At 38.6% G+C, this 22,519-nt stretch overlaps 1 protein-coding gene and 1 pseudogene across 4 annotated transcripts in view; both read right to left on the reverse strand.

Annotated features, from left to right (window-relative positions):
- SPIDR (scaffold protein involved in DNA repair) overlaps window positions 1–22,519 on the reverse strand; it is a 345,021-nt gene that overhangs the window by 296,732 nt on the left and 25,770 nt on the right. The window lies entirely within an intron of this gene.
- On the reverse strand, window positions 1,192–2,339 carry LOC112320776 (hsp90 co-chaperone Cdc37-like 1; annotated as a pseudogene).

The raw sequence follows: 22,519 nt of genomic DNA on the forward strand, positions 1-22,519 counted from the left end.
GCTGCACCTGCCAGGCCTACCTTTCATCCTATTAAGGTGATATATGACATTTACTGATTTGTGTATGTGGAACCATCCTTCTATTCCAGTGATAAATCCCACTTGCTCATGGTCTATAATCCTTTTAATGTGTTCTTGAATTTGGTTTAATATTTTGTAGAGAATTTTTGCATCTATGATTATCAGAGACAATTATGTATAATTTCCTTCTTTTATAATGTCCTTATCTGGCTTGGTATCAGGGTGATGCTGGTCTCATGAGTTTGGAAGTATTCCCTACTCTTCAATGTTTAGGAAGAGCTTAAGAAGATTTGGCCTTAATTCTACCAAACATTAATTAATTAATTCACCAGTGAAGCCATCTGGTCATGGGTTTTGGTTAGTGTGATTACTGATTCAATCCCTTTCCTTATTACTGGTCTGTTCAGATTTTCTATTTCTTCCTGATTCAGTCTTGGTAGGTGTGTGTTTCTAGGAATTCAGCAATATCTTTAGATTATCTATTTTTTTGTCATGTAATTGACCTGTTTTTTTCTGATATAGGTATGGCTACTGCAGTTTCTCTTGATTTCCACTTGCATGGAATGTCTTCCATCCATTCACTTTGAGACTTCGTGTGTCTAGAGCTGAAACGTATCTCTTATAGGCAGCAAATATAGTTAAGAATTTTTTTTTATCCATCCAGCCATTCCGTCTCATTTAACTAGTAAACTCAATCTACTTACAATTAGAATGACTGCCGTCTTACTGTTTGCTTTCTGGGTTTTTTAAAGTACATTTTTATGTTTACTCATTTTTGTGGTGTAGAGCACGTACCTATCCACAGAAAAACAGACTATAGTAGGTGCCTCCTAAAATCAACTAGTTCTTGTAAACATTGCATTTGTGTAGATTTTTCATACTTTGATTCAAAAATTGAGAGCAGTAAGATTAAAGGCAAATTTAGTAGCAAAAAAACAAAGTCTGGTTTGACTTCTTACAACATATGGTATCATTCCTCTCTTCGGAAAACAAACAAACAAAAAACCTATAAAATTTTTTTCACAAAACATTTTAGTACTTTTTACCACCCCATCAAAAACCAAACAAAAATAAAGTGCAGCATTCATAAAAATGTCAAGGAAATAGCCAACCATATTCTTAATCTTAGTGTTCCTTTCTTGTAACAAAATAGTATGGCCTAAGCAACGTTCATCCTTTTGGTTCATCAGCTTCTTTATGTACTGAGTTTAAACTGCAGAGAGCTATATTGATAAAATACTGAAGATAATTTGGATTGTGTGGTAAGGATTCTAATAAACCTACCTATAGACCCAACACCAGAACGGGGAACGTGATTTTGAATTGTCATAAATTGAAAACTTGGTGATTGAGAATAAGATCTGACACTTGACTTGAAAGGTTCATTTTTGAATGCTTCAAAATAACCTTCTTTGGCTTTCTGGAAAAATGGATGAAAAGACCCTCTTAGATCCACCTTACAGTTTTTGGTCATTTTCATAATAAAATGCATTACAACAGCTTGATGTGCTATATGTTCCATCAGAGCCCCTTTCTGTTAAACTTCAGATGAAAACACAAGATACTTAGCAGTTTCTTCACATACAAGATATGAATGGTCAGACAATTTTTACTACCCTATTGTCAACACAATATGCCAAAATGTCTAATTTTATCATCTTTCTGCATAAATGATCCTGATTTATATCCAGCTTCTGTTTATCTTTTAAATCCTCACTCGAGAATATGTTCTATTGATTTTAGAGAGAGAGAAAGGGGGAGGGGAAGGGAGAGAGAGACATTAATTGGTTGCCTCCCTGTACATGCTCCGACCAAGGATTGAGCCCACAATCTAGGCATTTGCATTTGCCTAGGGATTGAACCCGCAACCTCTCAGTGTACAGGACAACACTCCAACCAACTGAGCCACCACCAAGGCTCTTTTCTTTTATTTTGATTAATAAAACTCTTATTAAAACCATCCTTGCTAATGGCATCTACATTCCACAGACACATTCTCTCTCTCCCTGTACTAGAGCCTCTTCTTTGTGCCCCTACTCTTTTTTCCATTAATTGCCTCAGTTCTGACAGTGATGTTTTTGCTTTGGCACATTCTTAATCCATGGACTCAAAGCTATGCAGAACTTTATAAGGTATCAAGTTTCTGCTGAGCTTTGGTGAGATTCCATTTGCACACCACAGAGCTCTTCACAAACTCTTCCTGCTTTTGGCAAGCCATTTCAAATCCATGGCTATACATCTGGATGTTTCTCTTCCTCAGCCTCACCCTCTACTCAGGGCAGCGTCCAAGGTCCTGACAGCAGCCATGGCTGCTCCATGATCAGCTCTGCCAGGTCTTACAATGGACTTACCATGAGTCACTTTCTAGTTGTTTTGTATTTACACTCTCCCCATCCCTACCCACATTTCTGCATACCTTTCTAAACTGATGATTTCCCATGTCAGTATGTTCTGTCTTCCTCCCCCTTTTATTATTTTTTCATGAATCTACTCTAGATTTTTGCTTTCTGGTTATCATGAGGCTTGCAAAAACATGTCATAGATAAGATAGTCATTTTATGGTAATAGCAACTTAACTCACCAATAGAGGCTCCACCCTTTTACTCCTCCCCTTTTATATTTTTGACGTCACAATTGACCTCTTTTTATGCTGTGTATCTGTTAACAGATTACAGTAGCCATAGTTATTTTCAATACCTCCACTATAACCTCCACTATAGTTAAGTGGTCAACTACCCTATTAGAGAATTAAAGTTTTCTAAATCCGGCTATATTTGTCACCTTGATCAGTGGGTTGTATACTCTAGTATCTTTTCATGTTGTTATGGTGACTTTTTGATTCCGCTTGAAGAACTTTCAGCATTTCTTGCAAGACAGGTCTCAGCTTTACTTTGGGAAAGTCTTTATTTCTCCTCATTATCTAAAGGATAACTTTGCTGAATAGAGTATTGTTGGCTGTCAATTTTTACCTTTCAGTACTTTGAATTTGTCATTCCTCTCTCTCCTGAACTGTAAGGTTTCTGCTGAGATATCAGCTGATAGCCAAACAGGGATTCCTTTGCAAGTTATATTCTCCCCCACACTACCCCTCCCGCCTTTAGTATTCCTTCTTAATATTTTATCTTTGATAGTTTCATTATATGTCTTGGAGAAGATCTTTGGTACTGAGATAGTAGGGTCAACTTTTAGCTTCTTGAACTTGAATGTCTAAGTCTTTTTCCAGGCTAGGGAAGTTTTCAGCTATCATTTCTTTAATTTCCTGCCCCCTTTTCCTTTTCTTCTCTTTCTCGAACCCTGATCATTTATAAGGTTTCCCTTTTGAATGAGTCCTGTAGTCACAGAGGCTTCCTTCACTCACTTTTTTTCTTTTCTGTTTGTCCTATTCTGTGTTACTGTGAAATTCTCATCTTCTAACTCACTCAGTCAACATTCCATGTGCTCCACTGTCCTACAGGTACTCTCTGTTGTATTTTTCATCTCATTCATTGAATTCTTAAACCTCCAGAATTTCCACTTTGTTCTTTTTTTACAGTTTCTATTATGTAAAGAGTTCATTTTGTTCTCTTTTTTTTAATCTCATTGAATTGCCTTTCTCTGTTTTCATCTAGCTCATGAATTCCTTCAATACAGCTATTTTGAATTCTTTATCAGCTAAATCATAGTACTGTCTTTGGGCTCAGTTGAAGAATCATTGATACCTTTTGATAATGGCATATTTCCTTGGGTTTTTTTTTTTAAGTTTCTTGTATTTTTGTGTGGCTGCTTTAACATTTCAAGTATCTTTACTGGTTATCTCTGATGGGGTACAATTTCTAGTTGTTGCTTCTCTGGGGTTTTCTAGGTTTATCATGGATCAAGGGTTATCAAACATTAACATGGATCATGCTCCACTCTTCTTGCTCCCTCTTGTGGCAGAAATCTTAACCGTTGTGTTTGCTCCTGTTACAGCTCACCACGCTTGCTGCAGGGAAACTTTTAATTTTCCAGAAGGCAGTGATGTAATTCAAGGTTGTGGTGTCTTCCTTTCCCAGAGACCCCTGTCTGTTTTTCTGATACCTGTTCTCACTGCCACACTTGGCAGTGCTCAAACAGAGTCAGCCACAGAGTAGGGGCAGGCAGAGGGGAAGATTTACCACTTAGGGAAGGGGATGTCTGAGACTTGGTGGGGATATCCTCATGTGGGGTACTCAGAGAAGCTTGTGCACAAAATTCCTGCTGAAGTCCTGAGGCAGACAGCAAGAACTGTATTTTTTTAATGTGCTTTAAAATTCCTACCTGTTTCCTTCCCTTTCCCTTCCCGTAGTCATGGAGGTCCCACCTCAGAAATCAGGGAGCTGATATCGAGAAATGGGTTTCTCCAGCCACAACATGTGCAAGTGGGATAGCCAGGTACTCACTGTTTTTCACCTTCTCCATGGGAGAGGTTGCCTGCTGCACTGCCAGAAAGCTTACCCCATGCAGTGTCACTGGGGAGAGGGGAAGCTCTGGCAGAGTCCCCACCTCTCCTTTGAATCCAAACCCATCTCTAGACCACTCTGACGCTGTGCTGCAATGGCGCAGGTTAGCATGCAGCAGTTACTTTTCCCTGACAGGGTGAGTGAGGGTGGGGCCTGCTTTCTACTCCCTTGAATCTGCAGCCTTCACTGAGGTCTTCCTTGTTTATTTTCCCATACGCAGCTGTGCTAGAAACCTCCCAGGTCCTTTGGTTTAGGAGGCATTTTTATTCATGAATGGATGTCTAATTACTTGTTTTAAAAAGGCAAGAGAAAGGAGGATAATGTATGCAGCCGTGGCACTAACACCACTTATCAGTATATCCCTAACTTTGTAAGAAACTGCCAAAGTGTTTTCCAAAGTTCCTGTCCATTTCATGTTTCCAAAAGCAATGTATGAGCACTATAATTACTCCTCATTCTCAGCAGCATTCAGTGCTGTCAAGTTTTTGTTGTTTTTTTAGGCATTCTAATAGGTGTGTAGCAGCAGGTACACTCTACAACTCGGAACACCACACATTTGAATCTAAATTCCTATCTGCTCACGGAGAATCAGAAGTTTAGATAACACTATAATGGGATTCCTATAACGCAAAAACTGGTTAGAACTGTGGCTACCTTTCCATGAACATATTCTCTCCATTATATCACAGCCCCTACCACTCCAAGCTATCTGTACCAGCCTGCTTTACATATTCAAGTTATCTACCTGATTTGTAGAGACATTTGAGTTTGAGGCCCACATACACATACTGGTGAAAGCCTAGCGTGCCACACTCAGGCCTATCCCCTAAAACTTAATCCATATCCTCAGGCCCCTTCACAATCTTGCCCCAAGACACCTTTATAATTTCACCTCGTATCTTCTCAAACCTAGAGTCCTATAGTTCAGCTTGCAATACTACTTAAACACACCTCTTTCTCCCTACCTCTTTACTACTTTCTGAAATATTTACTACTTTTCTGAAATATGAGCCTTCAAATCCACTCAATTTCCTCTCTGAACTCACCCAGTTTTCTTCGCACTGCTTTTAATACCTGGGGCCTTAAAACAAGAATTACTATATGACAAAAAAATTGTTTCTCAAACGTCACAGTACTGCTTCCAAATTTAAACTTTCATTTAAGCCAGCTCTCTTCCACCACATACTACAGGATGTGGTTAACAGCAGTGTAGAAATGCAAGACATGGTCACTAATAATATAGTTTCCAGCTTTACATCTGCCCCCTATTTAGGAAACTAGAGCAGACTCACATCACACTTTTTCCCTATGTTCTTAGCTTCCTTGAGTAATAAAGTCAGGAATGAATTAACTAGCACCAGAAATGCAAACAGCCCTGAGACTGTGTCACAAATTATATTAAATGTCATCTTTCACGTGTGTCAAATGAAAAAAAAAAAAAAAAGAGGTTTAGCACCACCAATCTTAGCCATCAAACTATGAAACATTCCCATAAGTAATCCTTTTCTTTTCAGAGTTTCTTCTTAGGAATCAAAATTCTTTGTTATAATTTACTTAATATCTCTTCATACAAATTTTACTCTTTATGATGGATGTGATAATAGCAAAGTTACTGGATTGTTATTTTATTTTATTTAAACATTTTTATTTATTTATTTTTAGAAAGAGGGGAAGGGAAGGGAAGAGAAAAGGAAAGAAACATCAATAATACATATATCGGTCACTCCTCATGTGGCCCCTACTGGGGACCTGACCCACAACCCAGGCATGTACCCTGACTGGGAATCAAACTGGTGACCGTCTGGTTCACAGGCTGGCACTCAATCCACTGATCCACACCAGCCGGGGCTGGATTATTATTTTAAAAAACACTATACATGCAATGACCTATTAGAGTGTCTGCTACAGACAGGTGAAATACCTAAGAAATGCCCTAAAACATTTTCTTTTTCCTTCCACTTCATTAACTCATTGATTAAGTCAATGTCTGGTGAGTATTTACCACATGCCAATCTCTGTGATAGGTACTGGAAATGATAAATAAAAGCTCAGACTAATAAAATACAGCTCTCACACACCTGGAGCAAAAAATCATAGAAATAAAAAACCAACCTTTGTTTTCCTATTTGATTCTTAATTTTAATGCCATCATCCAATTTTTATACTGATAAGAAATTTTATAGAAAAACCAGCTCAATAAAGGTATCGTACATCCTCAAACACTAGTATTAAGTAATTTTTAAACTGGGGGGGAAAAGCAAAGATCAAACTCAACAATGAACAAGACAAGGCTAACAATGTTCAAAACTTTTCCTAGGTGAAAAATTAACATGGATAATACAGCACCCATGTAATTAGATATAATATCAATCTAGTAGTACAATACAGTTAAGACAGCTAGATAATGACCTTGGCATGTGTATATCTTACTGATTTCCAATCCAATGGAAACTTAGGTGAAAATGAGAAAGTTATTTTACAAATTACGTATGTATTCTGAAATGTCTGCTCACAAACATGACCAGTCTGGTTTTAAGAACATGCAGCAATCATGTCCACAATTCCTACGTTAGTACAGTACAGACTAATAGCAGAAAGGAGAAGTCAGCCAAGGTGGATATCTGCACTAAAAATAAGTAAACTGAAATACTAGTGGGCGTAAGAAAGGGAGTTTACAAAACATACCAAAAGCAATCTTCAAAAATATATAATTGGGACCTATTTCAAAGTACAATAGAGGGAAAATCAGAAATATAAGAAAGAAGATCTAACTTGTGTTCCTCTTGTAACTAGATAATACATGGCAGACAATCTATAGAAGGAAAGCAATGAGGCCAAAGGGGGAAAAAAAACCCAGCAGGTGTCAGTCACTCAATCTGTTTCTTATCCTGAACCTCCTCAGTCCACACAAGTCCTGTACCATCAGTCCTGGGTCCTCGGGCTTTCACTTCTCTAAAATTCAAATAATCCTATCCGAAGATAATACAGAAACATCTCCTTAAGCTAGGCAAATCTCCTCTCCATATGCTAAATTTCAGTACAAATAGTTAGACTTCTATAACAGTTTCCTTAAATACAAAATTTCATATAAAATACCCTTTTCAGAATCATTAGAAATAGATATGAAGAGTGGGATATAGAAAAAAAGATCAAATAGAAGGAAGAGTTGCAATAAACATATTGGTAAAACTATCTGGGAAATGACAAAGGAAGCTAAAGGAAAGTAAACTTGACTCTGAGAAACATGTTCTTGTGTCATTTTTGGCACAGCAGAAGACTGGACAGGTGTGGGGTGGGGCAGCACAGATTGCAGAGTAAAAGATTCATGCAGAAGTTGCTGATACAGCCAGGCAAGACATACTGATATTTTCTATACACTGTAGCAATAAAGCTTTAGAAAAGGAATGTGGATATTCCTGGATGTACACAGGACTATTACACAAAGCTGTACACACATAAGGGACAAAAGGTACAAGAGGCTCTGGAAACAGTAAGAAACAGAAAATGTATGTCAACAATTTAAACAACAAACCAGGAATGAAGATTAAGGTGTAGAAAAATAAAATTCTTTTTTGTATAAAAATTACCTGCAATAACGTAAAACTTTTTAACTGAGAAGAGTTTTGGAAATGGAATTGTAAATAAAACTTAGCATCATATAATATAATATTACTAATTTAAATGTGTGAAATAGTTTATCTAGTTTCAAGGTTTTTTAAATAAACACAAAAATGTATGTCTATGTATCTCAAAAGCCCTAAACTATAGCCAAAGTCATGACGGTGTTAGTTTTCCCATAGATTTTGTTACTTAAAAATTCTTCTGCTAGGAGAGCTCTTTAAGAATATAAATGCTATACCTGTAAAGAGAACGCTGAACTACCTCATAGCCTTACAATGAGAACTGAATGAAATCATGCATGCAAATATGACAAGAAAAAGCTGTTTATCAGCACACTATTTCAACTCCAACTACAGTAACACCAGCTGGGTGCACTGTAATTCAATTCTGACATTAGCTGCCCTAAGACAGTACCAACCCCAACAATAACAGCAAAGTTCTCCACACTGCCCTTACTTCCAACACCAGCCACTAGTTCCAGGTATTCACAGTTGACTGGCCACAAATCTAGGGGTTCCTATAACCCGCTCATGTTTGATAATTCACAACTTAAAGGATTCCAGGAAAGTGTGACACAACTATAGATGTATTGTAAAAGTTACACATGGAGTGAAGTCTGAGAGGGCCCCAGAGGCACACCTGTCGGGCTCTCTCACTGTAGAATCAAGTGCTGTCAGTCCCAACACATTGACCTGTTCACTAACTGGGGAGAGCCACTGGGCTGGAGTGTCCACAGTTTTTGCTGGAGCTTCATTGCTTATAATGATTGATTAAATCATTGGCCTTACTAAAGGTGAAGCAAATGAAAGCCTCCAACCTGAAAATACCTAGAGGCCTAACTCATTAGCATAAAAAAGATACTATTAACATCCAGGAAATTCCAAGCCCTTTTACAGCTCAGGAGCAGGAACTGGTGAGAAAAACCAAATTAATAGGTGTGTCTGGAAAAAGTCCAGCCATTGTTAATATAATAAGAACAGTTTGTACCACATCGATGTAACCTGGAAGCCAAGGAGACTGGACTGGAATGCTTACCTGTGAACAGTGATACTCCACTTACTAGTCAGTGGGGGTGCATTCAAACTGAGCAAGTACAGCAACAAATCTGCATCAAATTTTGTGTCAAGCTTGAACATTCCTCCAAGAAAACTATTCAGATGACTCAGAAGGCTGCAGCTATGGGCAACTGGTGATTGGCAGCTTCAACATAACAGCACATGTATCACATGTACCTGCTAATGTATCACATCACGTGCAGAGTTTTTTGGCAAAATATCAAATCTCTCAGGTAATTCAATCCCCTACATCCCAGATTTGGTGCCCTGAAACTTCTGGCTTTTCTCAAAATTAAAACCATCTTTGAAAGGGAAGAGATTTCAGGCTGTTGATGAGATTCAGGAAAATACAATGAAGAGTCTCATGGCAATTGGGAGAACTGTGTGAGGTCCCAAGGTGCCTACTTTCAAGGGCACTGAGGCATCACTGTCCTTTGTATAATGTTTTATATATATATATGGAATACAAAGACAGAAAAGAGAGGAATAAGAAAAAAAAAACAGTTTAAAAAACAAAGACTGGACTTCCCGTCAAGATGGCGACATAGGTATACATGGCTCAGCTCCTTGCACAACCAAAACAAAATTACAACTAAACTATACAAGAACCATCACTCAGAACTGCCAGAAATCGAGATGAATGAAAGTTTGACAACTACAGAAATAAAGAATTCATATGCATCCAGATTGGTAGGAGGGGTGGACACATGCAATGGGCTGGTCCCACGCCCATGGGTGGTAGATAAAAATTCAGAAGGGATATATCAGGAACAAAAAGTCCCAGCCCCACACCAGGTCCCCCAGCCTAGGGTCCCAGGGGCAAGAAGGTTAAGTCCCCATAACTTCAGGCAGCAAAAACCAGATGGGGACTGAGTATATGGAAGAAACTTCTGGAGTCCCAAGCAGTTCCTTTTAAAAAACCTACACATGGACTTACAAGCTCAGACTCACTCCCTCTGAGCTCCAGCAACAGGGTAACTGTTGAAAGGCACCAGTGGCATGTGGGGAGGAACTGAGGTATCTGGCATCAAGGCAAGAAATAGGGGACAGCTTTCTAGACAGAAAAGCAGGCAGAGGTAACCGTCCCTTTTCTAACCACCTCCCCTCCCCTTTTCCAACCGCGGCCCCCCCCCCCCCCCCCGCCCCGTCCCCTGCCAACAGAGCCACAGAGCCAGCAGGCAGGTGCCATATCTGAGACTCCGTCAACCTGGCTCACACTATTTGTCTGGTCCTGGAGATCCCCTGAACCTCTGTCCCATCCAACTTACTACCCCACCACTCAATCTGTTAGCAGTAACTTTTCCATATGAATGGCTGGTCTAGGCTCATGTTTCGCAAGTTCCTAAATCCTCTCAAATAAGCTACAGTTGGCCACAGTGAGCCCCCAGACCCAGCACCTCTTGCTAAGTGGCTCTAGGCCCAGCACTAGCAGCAGCCAGCCTAGAGTCACATCTTGGCCTGGGAATCTCCAAGACCAACACAAGTAGAAGCCATCTCAGACTGTTTTATAGCTCAGGCAGGGTGGCCCAGAGCAGAACACAGGCAGGGGCTGACCTTGACCTGAACCACCCGGGGAAACCCCTGAGCCTGCACACCCTATGGGCAGCTACAGACCACGTTGGAGAACTACCACTCTGACCCCACATAACTGATCCTCCATGGAGGGCAGAGGTTGGCGGTCAATGGTCACAATGACACCCTGCAGCAGACTGGCCTGGGTAAATTCCTCCCATTGACCTGTCAACAGCAATCAAGGCTCAATTACAAGAGGAGAGTGTGCTCAGCACACAAGAAGGGTACATCTCAAGGACCCAGCCTGGGTGATAGGGGAGGCCATGCTATTAGACCTAACAGGGCACCTACTACATTAGGCCACACTACCAAGCCATAGAGTCAAAGTAGCTCTACCTTATACATAGAAACAAACACAGGGAGGCTGCCAAAATCAGGAGACAAAGAAAATGGCCCAAATGAAAGAACAGACCAAAACGCCAGAAAAAGAACTAAACAAAATGGAGATTAGCAAACTATCAGATGCAGAGTTCAAAATACTAGTTATTAGGATGCTCAAAGAACTCACTGAGGACCTCAGCAGCATAAAAAAACTGAGTCAGGAACAAATGATTCACTAATTGAAATAAAGAACAATTTACAGGGAAACAACAGTAGAGGGGATAAAGCTGCGAATCAAATCAATGATTTGGAACATACGGAAGCAAAAAACAACCAATCAGAACAACAAGAAGAAAAAAGGAAGCCAAAAAAGTGAGGATAGTATAAGCAGCCTCTGGAACAAATTCAAAAGATCCAACATTTGTGTCATATGGGTGTGAGGAGAAGAGAAAGAGCAAGAAATTGGAAATCTATTTGAAAAAATTCTGAAAGAAAAATTCCCTCATTTGTCAAAGGAAATAGACATGGAAGTCCAAGACGTACAAAGGATCCCAAACAGGATGGAGACAAAGAGGTCCACTCCAAGACACATCATAATTAAAATGCCAAAGTTTAAAGATAAAGAGAGAATATTAAAAGCAGGAAGAGAAAAGCAGTTAGTTACCTACGGAGGAGTTCTCATAAGACTGTCAGCTGATTTTTCAAAAGAAACTTTGCAGGCTAGAAGGGATTGGAGAGAAATATTCAAAGTCATGAAACACAGAGAACAACAGCCAAGACTGCTCCACCCAGCAAAGCTGTCATTTAGAAAAGAAGGGCAGATAAAGAGCTTCCCAGACAAGAAAAAAATAAAGTTCATCATCACGAAGCCATTACTATATGAAATGTTAAAGGGACTTACATAAGAAAAAGAATAAGATCAAAACTATGAAAAAAATGGCAATAAATATATATCTATCAACAATTGAATCTAAAAAACAAACTAAGCAAACAGGAAGAACAGAGATACAATCATGGATACAGAGAGTGTTTTGATGGTTGCCAAATGGGAGGCGGATGTGGGGGAATGGGTGAAGAGATGAGGGATTAAAAGGTACAAATTGCTAGTTGCAGAATGGCCACGGGGCTGTAAAGTACAGTACAGGAAATGGACTAGCCAAAGAACTTATATGCATGACTCACAGGCATGAACAATGGCAGGGAAATTGCCTGAGGGAGTGGGGGGTGCTGGGTGGAGGGGCACAAAAGGGAAAAAATTAGGACAACTGTAATAGCATAATCAATAAAATATAATCAAAAAAAGAAAATTAACTATAATTCCAAATACTTAATGAAATATATAAATCTACACATGTAAGAAGCTCAAGATACTCCAAGTAGGATAAACGCAAAGAGATTCACATCCTGACACACCATCATAAAAAGGCTGAAAGAAAAAGAAAAAAGCCAGAAAGCAAGAAAAGAAAAATTACTTATCATGTATAAGAGAACCCTCATGACATTAACAACTCACTTTTCATCAGAAAACAAGAGACCAGAAGGCAGAGAGGTAACATAGCCAAAGTGCTGAATTAAAAAAAAAGAAACAAAACTGTGAACCAAAGTTTTATATACAGTATAACTATCAAAAGCAATGGCAAAATATGCTTTAGACAGTTGGTTGGAGGTTCAATTTCCACCAAAGTGTTGCAGGTTCGATTTCCAGTCAGAGCACATACCTAGGTGGCGGATCAATCCCCAGTCGAGGTATATATGGGAGGCAAGTGATCAGTGTTTCTCTCTACATCGATGTTTCTCTCTCTGTCTCCTTCTCTCCCTCCTCCCCCACTTCCTCTCTCTAAAATCAATAAACATATCCTTGGATAAGGATTACAAACAATTTTTTAAAGAAATATTCAAAGTGTTTCAAAGTGGGGACATATAATCAAGATTGCTCTATCCAGCAAAGCTATCATTTCGAATCAACAGACATATGTGGTCTGTCCAAAAGGTATCCAGCCATGCACTATGAAAAATAGAGACATTTATTGAAGATACAAGAAACATGGCTATACAATAAAGAACTTCCCAGACAAGAAAAAGCTAAAGAAGTTCATTACCACCAAACTAGTATCGCTGGATATGTTTAAGGGTCTTCTTTAAAAAGAAGAAACAGAGATAAAAAATATGAACAAAATGGCAATAAATACTTATCTATCAACAACTGAATCTAAAAAACAAAATAAACAAATAAGCAGAACAAAAATAGACTCACAGATACAGAGACCATTTTGATGGTTGCCAGATGGGAGGGGGGATGGGGAACATGGGTGAAAATGGTGAAGGGATTAAGAAGTACAAATTGGTTGCTACAGAACAGTCATGGGGATATACAGTAAGTCACAGGAAATACAGTCAAAAATATTCCCATGAGTATAGTGTCAGATGAATATGATATTTATTGGTATGATCACTTAGTAAGTCACATAGTATCTACACATAGCATTGGGGTATATACCTGAAACTAATATACTATTGTATGTCAACTGTAATTCAAAAATAAAAAATCAGTTCTCCATTTACTGTTTGAATATTTCTTTATAATACTGTCATGAGCTGAAATGTATCCCCCCAAAATTCATATGTTGAAGTCCAAATGTGCTCAATACCCATTCTTATAGCATCATGTATGAAGTGTCTATTCTAATCCTTCTCCAATTAATTGAGCCATCCTTTTATTGTTGTAGGGGTTTTCTACATAGTCTGAATACAACTTCTTAACAGACATGTTTTGGTATTATTTTCTCTATCTCTTAATGGTATCTTTTCATGAGAATTTATTTTTATTCTGATGAAGTTTAATTTACAGTATTTTCTTAATACTTTGGTACTTTCTGCATCCTGTTCAAGAAAGCTTTGCCCATTCTCTACCTCTTTCTTTTAGAGGCTTTACGGCTTCATCTTTTACATTTAGATAGATGATCCATGTTGATTTATCTTTTCTCTATATGTGAGGTAGGGTATCAAGAAGAGTATTTTTACGTATCCCATTGTTCTAGCACTATCCACTTAAAAGCCCTTCTTTTCCCCCATTAGAATGCTTTTTTTGTCAAAAATAATTTCTCAGCTCTATTCGATTCCACTGAACCATCTATACATCTTTATGCTAGTATTACAATCTTGATTATTACAGCATTAGAGTAAATCTTGAACTTAAGTAATGTAAGTCATCCACTTTGTAATTCTCCTTAAAAGATTGCTTTATAAAGCCTAGGTCCTTTTTATTTCCATTTGAAATATAATCAGTTTGTTAATTTCTACCAAGAGAGAAAAAGCCTACTAACATAATGATTTAGGCACATTGAGGCATGTGGTAGAGGCTGAGACACAGTCTCACAATAAACCCCACCCCAGGTGCAGTACCCACAATTGAAAGGAAACTCACAAACCTGGAGCTTCTCCCTGAAGAGTGAAGGGTGTGTACACCACATGAGGCACCCCAACTTTTAAGACCTGCATCTGAGACAAGCCCTCAAAACACCTGGTTTTGAAAACTAACAAGGCACACATACACACACAAGGCCCAAAGGGCAGTAGCAAAATGAGAAATGTCTTCAAAGGCTCATGCACGAACTCACTCACGCCAGGACCCAGCACAGAAGCAGCTGTCTGAGAAACACCCACACTTTATGTCAGAGATTCATACGCTAACCTTAAAGCGTCAATCTGAGGGGATGGGGCCTGTTGGAATATTCTCAGGTAAGGGAGCCATTGGTGGGCACCATTTTTGCATTCTCCCTCTGCCTTGTTAAAGCTGGCAGGGGGATTTTTTCTTATTTTACTCTAGACTATTTTTTCTTTTGTTTTTTTACAGCAGGTGCCAGCCACCTTTATGCTCTGATTGGCAGGCACCATTTTTGCTCTTTTCCTCTGTCTTGCTAAATCCAACGGGTACCATGTTTTTTTCTTTTTCTCAGAGAGTAGCCTTCTCCCTCTGCCAGGCCCCACAACACCAGTATCTCCCAGAAGGCAGCCTTTCACACATCTGGTGTCCCAGTTTTTGTGGGTACCACCCAGGGACAGCACCTTGACCTCCTGGCTCTGGGGCAGGGGCAAGGGTATGGGGATGGGAGTGGTGGCTTGAGTTTCTGGGTCCAACAAGACCATAACAATCGGAAAGACAATTATTGGCAGGCAACCTCCCTGAGAGTACTGCATAAGCAGTAGACTGAAACACCACTCCCCCTAGCCTGTCTGTGAAAGAGCCCTGTGTTCTGCAGTGATAAGCAGGCTTCAGGTTTTGCAAACATCTAGAGGTTCTCTCAGGAAACACAGCCAGGGGATAACATCATTGCACCTTATGTGCCTTGCTACAGCTTGCCATTATCTCCCAGAAACAAGCTTATGCTCTAGTCTGGGGCCTGATTTTTACGACTGTCACCCAGACAAATGTGTATACCATATTTGGATATTTTAAAACCTGCTGCCTGACGATCTGTCTCCCAACCAACCTGAAACTAAATACCGAGTTGCCCACTTTGGGACATTGACAGCACGTGGCCCACCCTCAACAACTGGGAATGATTAAAAATAAAATAGACTGCTTGGACAATCACAAATGTTGAAGGGACAACCACAAACTAGGGCATGGTTGAACAAAAAGATCCATCTCCTACACAACACCACTCCTTCAAGAATTGGAGAGGTGGCTATTTCATTTAATACCTAGAAAAAAACTCAAAGTCAAGAAAATGAGATGTAGGAATATGTTGCAAATGAAAGAACAAGATAAAATCACAAGAAAAGAACCTTAATGAAACAGAGAAAATAATTTATCTGATAAAAAGTTCAAAGCAATGGTAATAAAGATGCTCACCAAACCTGGGAAGAGAATGAATGAACATAGTGAGCACATCAAAAGAGAGTTGGAAAATATAATAATGTACAAATAGAAGACACGGATCCAGAGAATAACTGAGCTGAGAAATACACTAGAGGCATTCAATAGCAGACTACATAAAGCAGCAGAAAGAATTACTGAACTTAGAACTTACCCAGTTAAAGCAGCAAAAAGAAAAAAAAGAATAAAAAACAAAAGATAGCCTGAAGGTCATAAGGGACAACTTCAAGCAGAGTAACATTCACATTACAGGGGTCCCAGAAGCAGGAGAGAGAAAGGGGCATAAAACTTATTATAAAAAATTATGGATGAAAACTTCCCTAGCCTGGGAAAGAAAGCAGACATCCAGATTCAGAAAGCCCAGAAAGCTGCAAATAAGAGATGCCAAAGAAATCAATGCCAAGACATAGTATAATTAAAAGGTCAAAAGTTAAAGATGAGGAATCTCATGCTTAAAAGCAGCATTCTATCCAAACAACTTATTACACATAAGACATGAGACAATAAGCAGATTTTTTAGGAGAAACTTGGCAGGTTCAAAGGGAATAACAAAATATATTCAAAGTGCTAAAAGAAAAAAGTTCCAACTAAGTATACTCTATTTGGCAAAGTTACTCAGAAATGAAGTAGAGATACAGAATTTTCCAGGTAAGCAAAAGCTAAAGGAGTTCATCACCACCTAACTAGTCTTACAAGAAATGTTAATGGGATTTCTTTAAGCTGAAAAGAAAATATGAAAGTATGTTAAAAGGTAAATACATAGTAAAGGTGGTAGATTAATCACACTTAAAGCTAGTACGAATGGTAAAGACAAAAGTAGGAAAAATAACTGTAACTATTAATTAGTTAAGGAATACATTAAAAGAAGATGTAAAATGTGACATCAAAAACAAAACATGGCAGGGGAGCAGAGTGATTAAAAATGTAGAGCTTCAAAATGTATTCAAACTTAAGTTGTCAATGTAAAATAGACTTATGACAAATAGAGGTTGTTTATGTGTAAGCCTCAGGGTAACCACAAACAAAAATCTACAGGAGACACATGGAAGATAATTATATTTGTGAGAGTTTCTAAACTATGTGCTTAAAATGTGTCATCATAAAGTTCAACTCTCTATATGATGTATACAATGAACAGTTCTTAGACACTAGCGATTTATATATATTTAGTCATATCATTTTATTCTAATTCACCATTAGAAGTGAAATTAAATGTACTACTTTCAAATTTATAAACACATAAAGGTAAACAGACAGAACTATTAAGTATGTTCATTAGATTTAGAAATACTTGCAAAATTTGCCAGATTACTTTCTAAAGGATTACATCTTCCCATGTAAGAAATTGTTTATTCTTGTTTTGTTAAAACTTTTCTATATTCCATCTTCTTCGAGATATGGAGTCATTTGTTCTACCCCTTTTGTTAAGAGTACAAAGAAAACATGTTTCATAACAATGAATCCATATTCCAAATTTGAAAACCACATTTGCTTTCTCTTTAAAGCTACATGAACTACTTGTGTCAGCCCATCTGTTAGGCACCTTCAACAAAAGCCTGAACCTCACTGGTTACCTGATATTTATTAGGTCAATTACCCTGTATTTGCATAGCAATCACTACAAAAAGTACATGAGAATTACATAACAAAGTTCACCTAAATCCAATTTCCTTCACACTTCCTGAAAAATGTAGGTCACAGGGAGAATTCACTATTGTGTCTCTGCTGCCCTCTACAGGAATGGTTCTTGGATGACACTGATAAACTGAAAACCCAAATCATACTGACAGATATGGAAAGTCATATCAGTAAACAACTACATTTGTTATGTCCTAAAAGACAACATTACAAAGATAATTTATTGCTATGGTCTTTAATTTCTATCATTTTCTCCCAAATATTTGAGTATGTAGTTAATCTATACTCCAAGGAATATAAGTAATTAAGAGAATTTGGAATCAGACTACATTAAGCTAGAATCTCATTCTGCCATTCACTAGCTTTGTCTTCATTTCCTCATCTATAAAATGGGATTAAATAATAAATAACACGTACCTCACATGATCAGAAATTAGAAAAGCGCTGACATATTAAGAACTTAGGGTTATTGTTTTTAATGTTATTATTACTATTACTATTATTGACACTGTTACAAAATGGGCAGGACCACAGCTCAGAAGCCTGTGTCTGAGTCAGAACCCTGGCTCAATCACTTCCTACTTTATAACCACGGGAAAATTATTAAATCTTTCTGGGCCTCAGAATCCTTATCTGGAAATTAGGGATAAGCAGAATTATTGTGAGGTTTGAATAAACTAATGTATGTAGCAAAGCATTCAGAAAATGACCCACAACAAGGAAGCACTCATAACGTTAACTGCTGCTATTATTATGGATTCAGTTGCCTTTCCATAGCACTAGTAGAACTCTGCTCCAGAAAATTGGCAGAATCATGCTTATAGGCAAGACCATTTCTTCAATTAGCAACATCCTTCACTCCACCCTGGGCAAAGGATTCAAGACAGACCTGAATTATAATCAATGCTTCCCACTGAATTAAGGTTTGCTCTCTTGTAGAGTAACTATCCACCCCATATATGTTCCATTTCTACAAACATGCATGAGGCAAAAACAGCCTCCTGAGTTATACAAGGGAGGTTTTGTTTCTGGTAATAGGTACAAGACTCCTACTTATGGTATAAATCTTCCACCCTCCAGTATTTATTCAATGTACATGGCTCATTTAGACATTGTAGCTAACTCTGTCAACACCCTACTCCTCCTACCTCTTTAGTGATGCTTGCCCACTTTCCCAATTTCCAGCACCTCCATTTCTTTGCCTCTAGCCCCTCTGGTGGGTAATTCTCACGGAGTCTACCAGCAGCACTAAGCTCCAGATGCCCACAACAGTACCTTGCTTGATAATAATCCCCCAATTGGCTGCTATCCCTTCCCTGGCTTGCTTGCCCCCTTCACTCACTCCCAGAAGATGTTCTCAGGGCATGCTTCTGCCTGAGGAATTCAAAGGCAAACAATAAACTACAAACAGAGGCAAGTCTTCAAAAACTGAGTATCACATATTTTACTTCTTTCAACCTACTTGAAATATTAAATAACAGAAGAGGGTGGTTTTACATATTAATGTTTGAAAGTATTAGGAATTAAGTGATGTGACTATGCGGTCCTGGGCAGGTATGCGTTAGACTCTCCTGCCAGCTGCCAGGACAGCATCAGCTATAAAAGAGATTCACTGGAGGAAGCACCTATGAAGGATAAAGGCGAGAAAGCAGATGTCAAGATCTTTAAGGCTATAATGCAGGCCTGAGGACTATGAAAGGAAAAGGAAAGAGGGCTCGGTAGTAAGCAGCTCAGACTGTAGTGTAGCTCTACCACTGGACAGACCAATTGTAACTTTTCCACTTAAAGTCACCCCTAGAGCAGTTCAGTGTGACTGTGTCTCACAACCCTGGCATATTCCGTCAACGGTTGAGACCATGGGAAGCACACAACAGTGGATCCTGAAGGATGGCAGTTCAGGCCATCAGTCAGTCAACTATGTGCCTTGCAATAGAAGATCTGAACACACACTTCCACAGCTGCACCACAGGGAATGATGATGCAAACTGAAGTTATCTCAGAAACTTCAATAATGTATGTAGAGAAAACCTTCCTCTTCTCCAAGGTTGCTCATCATCAATATAAACTACTGTTTTGCCTGTCTATAAACTTCATACACTGCAGTATCAAATCATACATATTCTTCAGCCAAACTGACTTACTTCCTCCATAATATCCATAGTGAAAATTACAGCTCTTTACTATATATTCCACAATTTGTGTATGGTCATATAAAATTAAGTTATTTCACAGTTTTTCTCTTGTAAACAATGCTATAATGAATACATTCTTGTGAAAATTCTGAGCAATGGCTTTCAAAATCTTTTGGCCAAGAAGTGAGGTAAAAATTACACTGTATAATTAGATCCAACACACATACTAATAAATCTAATTTCAAATCAAGCTTCATAAAAATACTCTTATTAACTACTGAACATTCTAATTGGTCTATTTTATTCCAGTATGTTTTTTAAAGTCACTGAATCAGTTATAGCAGCCACTAAATGTGCCACAAGCCACATTTTCAAAAAAATCAAGGATATTTACCTAAGAACAGAATTGTGGGGTCAGAAAGCATGAACAACACTTCAGCCTTACTAGAACTTACCAAATATTAGACAAACTTATTTTTTTTGGCAATCAGATAAATATGTAATACCTCATTTTTAATTTGCAGTTCTTACACCACTAGTGAGACAGCATCTTTTCACATGCTTGTTAGCCATTGAGGTTTTCTTTTTCTTTCCTATTTTCGACCAACTTTTCAAATGGGCTATTTGTCATTTCCTTAATGGTTTGTAGAAGTTCTCAGTATGCGTTCAGTATTACTGTATAACACCCCGTTTAGTGACCCAAAAATTTGCAAACATTTATTCACAAAAATATAAGCACCCGTGTTCACTGCAGCATTACTCACAGTGGCCAAGACACAGAAACCACCAGTGTCCTATGATAGATGATCCAATAAAGAAAATGTGGTACGTATCTACAATGAAATACTACTTAGCCATAAGAAAAGATGAAATACTGCCATTTGCAATAACATGGGTGTATCTTCAGAATATCAAGCTAAGCAAAGTCAGACAGAAAAAGTTAAGAAACATATGATTTCACTCATATGTCGAATATAAAACTGAGAGCAACAAATGAACAAGCAAGAAAAACAAAACAAACAAAAACTCACAGACATGTAACAGTACAGTGTTTACCAGAGGAAAGGGGGTGGAGGGATAGTAATGAGTAAGGGAGTTAAATACATGGTAATGAAGAGATCTGACTGGGTGGCAGGCATACAATGCAATATACAGATCATATATCATAGAACTGTACATCTGAAACCTATATAATCTTATTAACCAATATATCACCCCAATAAATTTAATTAAAAAAGAATGCTAACTTGTTTTTTGTTGTTCTTTAAATATATTTTATTGATCAAGCTTTTACAGTTGTCCCATTTTTTTCCCTCTCCTTCATTCTCCTCCACCCTGTACCACCCTCCCACCGTCAGTCCCCCACTTTAGTTGATGTCCATGGGTCAGGCATATAAGTTCTCTGGCTTCTCCATTTCCCATACTATTCTTAACCTCCCCCTGTCTATTTCATACCCACCATTTATGCTTCTTATTCCCTGTACCTTTTCCCCCATTTTCCACCACCCTGGCTGATAACCCTCCATGTGATCTCTATTTCTCTGAATCTGTTCCTGTTCTATGTAGTTGTTTGCTTAGTCTGTCTTGTTTTTGGTTTTTTTTTTAGGTTCAGTTGTTGACAGTTGAGTTTGTTGTCATTTTACTGTTCGTATTTTTGATCTTCTTCTTTATCTTGGATAAGTCCCTTTAACATTTCATATAATAAGGGCTTGGTGGTGATGAAATCCTTGAACTTGACCTTATCTGGGAAGCACTTTAAACACCCTTCTATTCTAAATGATAGCTTTGCTGGATAGAGTAATCTTGGATGTAGGTCCTTGCCTTTCATGATCTCGAATACTTCTTACCAGCCCCTTCTTCCTGCAAGGTTTGTTTGGAGAAGCAGCTGACAGTCTTATGGGAACTCATTTGTAGGTAACTGTCTCCTTTTCTCTCACTACTTTTAAGATTCTCTCTTTATCTTTCATCTTGGGCAATGGAATTATGATGTGCCTTGGTGCGTGCTTCCTTGGGTCCAACTTCTTTGGGACTCTCTGGGCTTCCTGGACTTCCTGGAAGTCTGTTTCCTTTGCCAGAATAGGGAAGTTCTCCTTCATTATGTTTTCAAATAAGCTTTCAATTTCTTGCTCTTCCTCTTCTCCTTCTGGCACCCCTATGATTCGGATGTTGGAACGTTGAAAGTTGTCCTGGAAGTTCCTAAGCTTCTCCTTGTTTTTTTGAATTCTTGTTTCTTCATTCTGTTCTGGTTCAGTGTTTATTTCTTCCTTCTACTCCAAATCATTGATTTGAGTCCCAGTTTCCTTCCCTCCACTGTTGGTTCCCTGTACATTTTCCTTTATTTCACTTTTCATAGCCTTCACTTCTTCCTCTATTTTGTGACCATACTCAACCATTTCTGTGAGCATCCTGATGACCAGTATTTTGAACTGTGCATCTGATAGGTTGGCTATCTCTTCCTCACTTAGTTGTATTTTTTCTGGAGCTTTCATCTGTTCTTTCATTTGGACCTTTTTTTTTTTTTTTTTTGTCTCAGTGTGCTTGTTTGGTAGTAAGGTGCAGAGCCTTAGCTATTTGCCAGGGCGGGGCAATCCACGTCACTGCCTTGTGGCTCTGTATGTGGGGGAAGAGTCTGAGAAGAAACAATGCCACTTTTTCAGCTTTCCCCCAGTTTTCAGTCATTTCCACTGCTACCCACAAGTAAACTGGGCCCTTCTGGTGCTGATTCCTGGATCTGGGGGTTTGTGTACGTTCTAGGACCCTGTGGGTCTCTCCAATGAACTATCCTGTGAATCTGGGAGTTTCTTCTGCTGCCTCAACCCCCAG

Source organism: Desmodus rotundus, chromosome 8 (assembly GCF_022682495.2).
Source record: "Desmodus rotundus isolate HL8 chromosome 8, HLdesRot8A.1, whole genome shotgun sequence".
Lineage (NCBI taxonomy): Eukaryota > Metazoa > Chordata > Mammalia > Chiroptera > Phyllostomidae > Desmodus > Desmodus rotundus.